Source organism: Poecilia reticulata, chromosome 3 (assembly GCF_904066995.2).
Source record: "Poecilia reticulata chromosome 3, P_reticulata-male-v2, whole genome shotgun sequence".
In the NCBI taxonomy this organism is placed as follows: domain Eukaryota; kingdom Metazoa; phylum Chordata; class Actinopteri; order Cyprinodontiformes; family Poeciliidae; genus Poecilia; species Poecilia reticulata.
In genome coordinates this window covers 3,771,387-3,780,079 of record NC_088832.1, presented here as the reverse complement: position 1 = coordinate 3,780,079, position 8,693 = coordinate 3,771,387, and the positions used below count along the sequence as shown (strand labels likewise).

The window sequence follows — 8,693 nt, the reverse complement described above, 5'->3', positions numbered from 1 at the left end:
TTTGTCTTTTCTTATGAAGGTAGATTGAAGTAGGTTGTTCTGAAATATAGTTGTATAAAACAAATAGTGCCATAATTTAATCAGTTGAAGCAATTCAAATTTTTACAAGGTAAATTAAGCTACCTTTTCTGACTCAAGCAACTAATTTAGTGTTTTCTGTTTGCTCAGATCCTACTTGACACTCCAACCTCTGAATACTGAGAGACCATCAAGTCACTTTTCTTCCTTGTTTTCACCCTTCTGTGTTTGGTTTCCATGTTTAGTAGGTGAGGTGGGCCATATGCGTGTCTGGATGGGTGTGTTGTGCGTTGCTATCCCCAGGGTTGGGTGTCTGGACTGGGTCCCTCTTAGCCGCTTCACAGATTAACCAGCCTTGACTTGCTGTGTGGTGACATGTCTGCACTACACTGACTGGATGATTGGGAGGAACTCTGCTCCGTGTGTGTGTGTGTGTGTGTGTGTGTGTGTGTGTGTGTGTGTGTGTGTGTGTGTGTGTGTGTGTGTGTGTGTGTGTGCGTTGGTAAATGTGGTTTAGCAGGACATTTCGTCAGAATACACACAACACTAGCAGGACATTTTGAATTAACGGGACAGGAGCGGTGTCCTGCTAATTTTGACAAAAATCTAAAAGCGTAGAAAGGTTTCTATTGGTCTAATAACCCCAAAAATGCAAAAAAAACGAGATGTCCGGTTAATACACATAAACCTGATTTTGTGTATAATCTGTGTATCACCACAGCGCCCCCTATGGCAGGTTTGTGTAATAGCAGGACCTCATGAATATTCACACAACCTCTCATTCTGATTGGTTGTCTGCCGGAAGGTCCTGCTAATTACTACAGTGTCTTTCTAATTCACGTGTCGCTGTTTACACACATGAATTGTGTGTAAATTGCCAACTCTTACACTGGGGATGAGATGGCAATATGATTACTCTGTGCTATAAGACTGAATATTTTATAAAGGTTAGTTGGATGCCTAAACCCAACCTTGGAATGTATGTGGCACCTAAAAATATACAGAAATTAATATATATTTTGATCAAATTTTGTTTAATTAAAATATTATGAATAATAAATGTGTGGAATAAGTGCATGGATAAAAATAAATATAAACCATAATAAAGCAATTTTTTCACCAAACTATTCCACTGCTAACAGTTTGTTGATTCTGGTCTGCTCTGCATCCCCAGAACCAAGCATTTTGAAGCAGAATTTAGCTTCAATGTACCACAAATCTTGAATAAACTTCCAGAAAACTGCAACACAGTTGAATTCCTTTAAATCAAGGCTAAAATCACACCAATTTACAGTTGTTTCTGAATCTTAATCATTGGTAGATGTATCAATATATTTTATGTATATGATTTTAATTTTGATTTTACTTTGAATTTAATTTCTTTGTTTTTCTTTTTATGGTAAATGTATGTTATTTTTATGACTTTTTAGTTCTTTAATGTAAAGCACTTTGGCCTTGTGGCTGAAATATGCTATACAAATAAAATTGACTTGTCAGCAGTTTTCAGATCTTGCCAAAGAATCTCTGCTGAGTTTATGTCTAGACTTTGACTTTGCCATTCTAACACATAAATATGTTTTTATTTAAACCATTCCATTGTAGATCTGGCTTTATGTTTAGGGTAGTTGTCCTTCTGGAAGGTGAACCTCTGCCCCAGCCTCAAGTCTTTTGCAGACTCCAGGTTCAGGTGTGTTCAGGTTTTCTTCCAAGATTACCCTGTATTTGGCTTAGTCCATATTACAATCAACTCTAACAATTTTCCCTGTCCCTGAAGAAAAGAAGCACCCTTAGAGCAAGATGCTGCCACCACCATGTTTGTCAGTGGGGAAGGTGTGCTCAGATTGATGTGCAGTGTTTGTTCTCCACCACAAATAGTGCTTTGCATTTTTGCCAAAAAGTTCATTTTGGTCTTGTCTTATCATTTTTGCTGTATCCCAATATGGCTTTTGGCAAACTGCAACTTCTCATAGTTATAGGGACTTCTTATAGTTTTCTTTATACCATGGCTTTTCTATTGCCACTCTTCCATAAAACCACATTTTTGCAGTGCATGACTAATAGTTATACTGTGGACAGATTCCCCCACCTGAGGTGTGGATATCTCTGCATTTCATCCAGATCCACCATGAGCCTCTTGGCTGTATCTCTGATCAGTGCTCTTCTTGCTCAGCCTGTAAGTTTAGGTGGATGACCTTTTCTTGGTAGGTTCACAGCTGTGTGATTTGCTCTTTCCATTTCCAGATGATTAATGGAACAGTAGTCTGTGAGATGGCCTAAGCCTGCTTTAAGCTTCTCCACAACTTTATCCCTGTCCTGTCTGGTGTGTTCCTTGGACTTCATGCTGTTTGTTCCCCAATATTCTCTTAGCCAACTTTTGTGGCAGTCATAGAGGAGTTGAATTTTTTACCATTAGCAGTCAACTTCTGAAGACAATTGGTTGCATTCAGGGGACGGGGGCTGAATACTGGACTTTTAGCTTTTATTTTCCATAAAATTCTGTGAAAATATATTTGCAGTTGTGACAAAATATGGAAAAGTTCAAGGGCTATGGATACTTTTGCAAGCCACTGTACTTACAAATAGTAAGGCAAGTCCAATGACAGAAACAAGGTCCAGACAATCAACAGGTATGCACTGACAGCTCCATTTGACAAAGTCTTAGACTGAACCACAGCACAGAGGCAGTATTCATGATGGCACATAAGCAGGTCCCTAGAACCAGAGCAATAACGACCCAGATTTGTAATACCAAGCAAGATATTCAGTGAATGCTATGCAATGAGTCCCCTGAGACAATCTAGTAGCTAACACCAGGATGCAAGATGGTAGCATGATAAGAATACATGGAACGCCACAACCAAGTACCCAGAATAGTGTGAAGAAACATCTGAAGGGAATATAACCTTGAACACACCTCTTTAAAATGGGAAATGCCACACAAGGTGGTAGAAAACGTACAAGCAAGATTCTGTGGGCCTTCCATATACAGGAAGACAAAACAGGAAAAGCAAACCAACTGAACATGGTGATCATTGAGCAGCAGAGCAAAGCAGTTGTTATGATGTAGCTATCCTGAATGAACAGAAGGTACAGAAAAAAACTAGAGAAATACCAAAGACTAAAAAGAACCATCATCCTCCTAGAACCTGAGAAAAAATTTGTCCACATAAGTGGATGACTTATTTTGGACTGTCTAGTCCACAATACTAAATTTTGCTCTAGATGGGGTGGTGTCCACACGTTAGGCCATTATTTTATGACTTAGTGGTGGTGGAAGATTATAACACATTACAGGTTAGACTCAAGATGTTCAGTGTTTCTTTTGTTGTGTAAGTTTACAAAAGTTAGCAACTGTATAGCTTTACCATGGTGATTTAAAATGAATAAGTATTTTTCTGAGAAAAATGATGTCTAGGTTTCATATAAAAAGATAATTCTTTGTTTTTGCAATCATTAGGTCCCAATCAACCCAAATATCAGACGAATTAATAATGCATGCCATGCAAGAGTTTGGGTCTTAGGTGGTTACAAAGAATGTGGAAGTTGAAGTCAACAGTAGTGCCTGTGGTCACTGAAACCCTCAGGGTAATGACCCCTAAACTGGAAGAGTGATTCAAACAAATACCTGGAGATACATCAGACCTCTTGATACAGAGAAGCACACCTTTGGGAACTGCTAATATACTGTGAAGACCACTCACGCTCCAAGGCTTGTGGTAGAGGACCCAAGCTTTTTTTTAAATTTAATTTCCCTTTTAGGATCAATAAAGTATTTTTGAATTTGAAAGAAGGGATAACCAGTCATGGAGTAATACAGAATTACAAATATAAAATAAAAAGCATTTATTTAAAAAATATTTAAAGTGCCAAAAATATCATGATTACTTATGTTACTGTTAGCACAAAACTTTTAAAATGTATATTTTGTCGTAATCTCAATGTCGCTACTCTGCATACATGTAGATTGTCTAGGTAGTCTAAATTGTCTATTGGCAGGTACATCAGCCAACCTTTTTCTGCAGGTGTTGTGTCTGCCATTAGACAACAGTTTATGTTGGATCTTTATAAAAACATAAAAACAGTTTGTTTTTATGATAGTGTGGAACTGCCCTGCTGCTGAAATGTGCTATACAAATAAACATGATTAATTGATTGAACAGAAATGATTAAAAGAAGTGACAACATTGCTGGTGGGAGATACCATCTAACTGTTGCCTCTTAAATAAAGAAAAATGTATGATAAACTATTTAACTTTGAAATATTGAATGAAAGTTACAAAATATTACTCAAATATTTTTTCTTGTTCCTGGAAAAAAATCAGACCTTGTGTACTTCAGAAACAAAATGGAATTCTCCTTTTGTTGTATCCCTCCTCCTCTATCAACTTGGTACAATCCGACAAGTCCAGGTGCAAGCCATTAGTATTCATTTAACTTGTTTCATTTGTTTTGCGTGGAGAAAGAGGTAAGACTCATACAGAATCTCTTAAGACATTTAAGTACATATAGTTTAGTAATTTTGCAGAATGTTGTAGGTTACTTGATGCTTGGATACACCAAAGCATCTGATTTGCAGCAGTTTAGCTAGTAATTACCAACCATGTTAGCCAGTGTACCAGAGTTTAAAGGGAAGGTGGCTCACTCCAGAATTAGATAAAACTGTATTTGGTCATTTTCTGTACATCAGTGAGTGATATTGTTTCACAGGCACAAATTATCCTAGATAGTAATCATTAGTATTAAGATGATGTTTTAATTTTTTTATGATTTTGAGAACCTGTCAATAGAAAGTCAATTATGTAGAACTGTGTACTTCAGTACATCATTTTCGCATAAAATAACACCAAATCATATTATGTACAGCAGGGGTGTCAAACTCAAGGTCTTGAGGGCTGGTGTCCAGCAACATTTAGATGTGTTTCTGATGTCACATGGCTGGATCAGATGGGATGGTCATCAACTTGACTGCACTGAGAAGCTATTTCAGTAATATACTTAAGGTGTTTTAGACCAGACAGACATGTAAAAGTTGCAGTACACTGGCCCAGGAGCTGGAGTTTGACACCCCTGGTATACAGTATCATGTTACTCAGCAACACACATTTCTGATCGTTGCAGAAGATGTCAGCAAAGAGGTCTCAGAGAGCAAACATGATTCCAATTGTTATTGCTCTTAGGTGAAGATAAAGAAGGATTTGATGTAAAATACTCCAATTCATTTAAAGGTGAGTTGTGACTTTATTATGCATAGGATTCCAGTGTTTATTAAAGGATTGTTTTTTCCTTTGTTTTGCTTTTTCACTTTAAACTATTTTTATACTACACATTATTAGCATAGATCATGTTCGATGATCATTATAATCAGAATACCTTCTTTTCCAAAGGAGACAAGCAACTGCTCAAAATACAAAAGCTTATATATATGCAGCATATATATATATAATATTACTCAAATAGTTTTTTCTTGTTCCTGGAAAAAACAATGAACAAAAACAATAGGGAGGACTGAGTTTTGAAATTACAAGTACAAATAATGAGTTGCATTCAGTTGACAAAAAATGTTTAAGTAACCACAGAAAGACATACAATTAGATCAATTGACTGATTTAATTTCATTTGCTACTATTTGATATATCTGCATTGTTTAAAGTTTATCCTACTTATTATGTGTACCTACAGGTAGAGGTGTGTTCAGCTAAAGGTGCTTTGCTCATACAGTTGGTGGACTTTATTTATGGAATAATTCAGTGTACATCCCTTCATTTCAGATTTCCAAAGTTGAACCGTCAGGCTGGTGATGTGGACATGCGGATCCTGTTCAACCAACCCTCCAGAGGTAATTTTGGTCTCCAACGACCAACTTATTCTCTAAAATAAAGTAATTGAAATGATATTAAATATTGTTCAAACACACATGTGTTGTGTAATACTAGATATGTTAGCTGCATAAAAAGGAGGACTGAGTTTTGGAATGACAAGTATAGAAGAATGAAAATTACATTTAGAAGCGCACATACACACACAGGTCCTGTGTAATACTCAAAATGTAAGGTGCAGGAATAGGGAGGACTGAGTTTTGAAATTACAAGTATAGAAGAATGAAAGTTACATTGAGGAGCACACATACACACAGGTCCTGTGTAATACTCAAAATGTAAGGTGCAGGAATAGGGAGGACTGTTTTCTACATTGGGAACAAACTCACATATAGTGAGTGTTCTTTACATTTCAGATTTCTAAAGATGAACTGTGTCAGGCTGGTGACGTGGATGCATGCGGATTTTGTTCAACCAACCCTTGCAGAGGTAATTTTGGTCTCCATCGACCAACTTATTCTCTAAAATAAAGTAATTGAAATCATATTAAGTACTGTTCAAACTCATAGGTGTTGTGTAATACTAAATATGTTAGCTGGATTAAAAGGGAGGACTGAGTTTTGAAATTACAAGTATAGAAGAATGAAAATTACATTTAGAAGCACACATACACACAGGTCCTGTGTAATACTCAAAATGTAAGGTGCAGGAATAGGGAGGACTGAGTTTTGAAATTACAGGTACAGAAGAATGAAAGTTACATTGAGGAGCACACATACACACAGGTCCTGTGTAATACTCAAAATGTAAGGTGCAGGAATAGGGAGGACTGTTTTCTACATTGGGAACAAACTCGCATATAGTGAGTGTTCTTTACATTTCAGATTTCTAAAGATGAACTGTGTCAGGCTGGTGACGTGGATGCATGCGGATTTTGTTCAACCAACCCTTGCAGAGGTAATTTTGGTCTCCATCGACCAACTTATTCTCTAAATAAAGTAATTGAAATCATTAGAAGCACACATACACACAGGTCCTGTGTAATACTCAAATGTAAGGTGCAGGAATAGGGAGGACTGAGTTTTGAAATTACAGGTACAGAAGAATGAAAGTTACATTGAGGAGCACACATACACACAGGTCCTGTGTAATACTCAAAATGTAAGGTGCAAGAATAGGGAGGACTGTTTTCTACATTGGGAACAAACACATTTAGTGAGTGTTCTTTACATTTCAGATTTCCAAAGATGAACTGTGTCAGGCTGATGACGTGGATTCATGCGGATTCTGTTCAACCAACCCTTGCAGAGGTAATTTTGGTCTCCATTGACCAACTTGTTCTTTAAAATAAAGTAATTGAAATGATATTAAGTACTGTTCAAATGCATAGGTGTTGTGTAATACTAAATATGTTAGCTGGATTAAAAGGGAGGACTGAGTTTTGAAATTACTAGTATAGAAGAATGAAAATTACATTTAGAAGCAAACATTCACTCCTGATCAAAATCTTAAGACCAGTTAAAAACTGCAAGAATTTACATTTCGCACTATTGGATCTTAAGAAGGTTCTAAGTAGAGCTTCACAATGTTAAAAGAAGAAATCAGCATAATAGACAAAAACATTTGAGTGGGGAAACTGCATTTACACTCAAACATGATTTTTTTCAGCTGATCAAAAGTTTAAAACCATAGCTCAAAAAAACCAGAGAAACCCCCCAAAACAGAAATCAGAGTGTCAAAAAAGGACTCAGTAATGAGTAGCTCCACCATTCTTGTGGAGCTACAAGAATGGTAGCTCTTCAAGAATGATTGAAGTTGATGACTTCAATCATTTAGGCATGCTTGATGCCAATGTTTCCAGGAGGCTAGTGGAAACGTTGCTCCAAGTGTTAAAGATGGCTTCACGAAGGGCATTCACTGTCTGGAACTGATGTCCATTTTTGTAAACTTCCGTTGCCATCCATCCCCAAATGTTCTCAATTGGGTTTAGATCCGGGGAACATGCACGATGTTCAAAAGAGTGATGTCATTCTCTTGGAAGAACTCCCTTGTCAGGCGGGCATTGTGAACTGCAGCATTGTCCTGTTGAAAAACCCAATCATTACCACACAGACAAGGGCCTCAGTCATGAGGGATTCCCGCTGCAACATCTCCCCTTATGAACCTGCACAACCTGAAGCTCAATTGTTCCATTGAAGGAAAACGCACCCCAAATCATGATTGCGCCCCCACCACTGTGCCATGTAGAAAACATCTCAGGTGGGATCTCCTTGTCATGCCAGTAACGTTGGAAGCCATCAGGACCATCAAGGTTAAATGTTTTCTCATCAGAGAAGATAACTTTCTTCCACCTTTCAATGTCCCATGTTTGGCGCACCCAAAATTTCCAAACGGGAAATTTTGTGGCGTTAAAGAAGACATGGCCTTTGAAGACGTTTTTTGTGTTTTGTTTCTGAAGCCCTTCTTTCTCTCGCAGATGCGGTCTGATGGTTATTGGGCTGCAGTCAGCACCAGTAATGGCCTTAATTTGGGTAGAGGATCGTCCCGTGTCTTGACGTACAGCCAATCGGATTATTCGGAGTATTACTCAGGTCCTGTGTAATACTCAAAATGTGAGGTGCAGGAATAAGGACTGTTTTCTACATTGGGAACAAACTCACATTTAGTGAGTGTTCTTTACATTTCAGATTTCCAAAGATGAACTGTGTCAGGGTGGTGACATGGATGCATGTGGATTCTGTTCAACCAACCCTACAGAGGTAATTTTGGTCTCAATCGACCAACTTATTCTCTAAAATAAAGTAATTGAAATGATATTAAGTACTGTTAAAACACATAGGTGTTGTCTAATATTAAATA

The 8,693-nt window shown here is 37.5% G+C and overlaps 1 long non-coding RNA gene across 1 annotated transcript; it reads left to right on the top strand.

Annotated features, from left to right (window-relative positions):
- The first annotated feature begins 5,633 nt into the window (after nt 1-5,633).
- Nucleotides 5,634-8,581, top strand: LOC145551051 (uncharacterized). The gene is made up of 5 exons (XR_014086817.1): nt 5,634-5,854; nt 6,251-6,323; nt 6,719-6,791; nt 7,072-7,144; nt 8,522-8,581. It is a non-coding gene; the product is annotated as an uncharacterized LOC145551051 (long non-coding RNA).
- The last annotated feature ends 112 nt before the right edge of the window (nt 8,582-8,693 follow it).